This window comes from Falco punctatus, assembly GCF_963210335.1.
Source record: "Falco punctatus genome assembly, chromosome: 3".
Classification (NCBI taxonomy): Eukaryota; Metazoa; Chordata; class Aves; order Falconiformes; family Falconidae; genus Falco; species Falco punctatus.
The window spans coordinates 63,189,446-63,189,935 of record NC_137582.1 but is presented as its reverse complement, the minus strand read 5'-3'; positions in this window follow the sequence as shown (position 1 = coordinate 63,189,935).

Below are 490 nucleotides of genomic sequence, written 5' to 3'. Positions count from 1 at the left end.
TGCTGCTGAGCTGACCACTGCTGTAGGATTGGAGTTAAGAGATGCAGCTTTTTTTTTTTCTATTTTAGTGCACTTTTTCTTATTGTCCCCATGCTTGCATTCTTCTGATGTCAGCGTCTGTTCTGGTTTTCCATTTTTGCAGGCAGCATTGCACCCTGCAGAGCTTTAAGCCAGCCTGGGTAATACTGTATTGTCATCCTCTCAGTCTGAGGCCAAACGTGGTAACCTCTCGGTGCAGTTCACAGGATCTGTCTCTTCTTTGCATGTGGCAGGGATGGCACAGGGGCATCTTGGTTTCCTAGGATGGGTCTGTAGCCCCCAGGCACATTAGCACTTGTTCATTACACAGATGCACCCTTTTGGTACCCCCATCCTTCTGTCCTTCCCCCTGTCCAGCCGGCCTGTGACCCCTCCAGTGTTTACTGATTTGTCACTACCAATGCCAAGTACAAAAGGTATCTCTTAACTGTGTACAGTAGGACTGTCTTAT